The sequence below is a fragment of the Triticum dicoccoides genome, chromosome 6B, assembly GCF_002162155.2.
Source record: "Triticum dicoccoides isolate Atlit2015 ecotype Zavitan chromosome 6B, WEW_v2.0, whole genome shotgun sequence".
In the NCBI taxonomy this organism is placed as follows: domain Eukaryota; kingdom Viridiplantae; phylum Streptophyta; class Magnoliopsida; order Poales; family Poaceae; genus Triticum; species Triticum dicoccoides.
This window is the reverse complement of record NC_041391.1, coordinates 85,829,195-85,830,273: the sequence shown is the minus strand read 5'-3', so window position 1 is coordinate 85,830,273 and position 1,079 is coordinate 85,829,195.

Genomic DNA, 1,079 nt, shown 5'->3' with positions numbered 1-1,079 from the left:
GCGGGCGACGGCGATGGCGACGGCGGGGGCGGCGGGCGGCGTCGGGGCAGCCTGGCGATGATGTGCTCGGCGTCGTCGGGGGGCAACTGTGGTGATGAACTCTGCAAAATGGCGAATTGCTACTTATATACCAAGAGCATTGGTCCCGGTTCGTGGCACCTACAGGAAACACGTAATTTGCCGTCTGTGGATCACAGACGGCAAAGACCTAATTCCAGACGGCAAAGACTTTGCCGTCAGGAAGCAGACGGCAAAGTCAGACGGCAAAGATAAGTCGGCAAAGAATACTTTGCCGTCTGCTGTTTGTCGGGATGACGGCAAAGAGTTTGCCGTCAGTCAATATGGTTTGCCGTCAGCGGACTAGCCAGACGGCAAAAATATGCCAACGGACGGAGCGGTCGCGCTGACGGACGGCGTCAAGTACTTTGCTGTCTGCTATGTTATGTCTTTGCCGTCATCCTCATATCCCCAGATGGCAAAGAAAATTTTATTTAAAAAAAATAAAACAACAGTACAGGTGCAGAGGTTGTAGATGGCTGATGGCGTAGGGAAAATCTTCCACAACGATGACAAACGAACAGATTTTTACATGACAGAAGTACTCAACTAACATACAACTATATATCCATCATCACAATATTTACACGATATAATGCCCTTCATTTACAGCACGGACGAACGAACGAAACAGCACAAAGAAACTATTACAAAATGGACGAACTGGCTCTTGCGAGCGTAGATCCGAGAGCAGGCCTTGAGCTCGAGGAGGCGAATGGTGGTCTTCGGGCGGAGTTGACCATGGCGCCATGGAGCCGGAGGAGGTGTGGGCTCATGGACAGGGCGGAGGAGGATCCCTCCGCGACCTCCGGCTCAGGCACCAGCGAGGCGGGGTCGACCAGGCGGGAAGTCATGCTGCAGCGGATCTCCGGCGAGATCTTGACAAAGCGCGCGGCATCGCCGTGTCGAAGGGCGGAGGCTGTTGACGGGCAGGGGAGGAGGCGCGTGGTCGCGGGCGGGGAGGAGGAGGATCCCACGCCGGCGAGGCGGGGTCGACCTGCGGTGGTTGACGAGCACGGGAG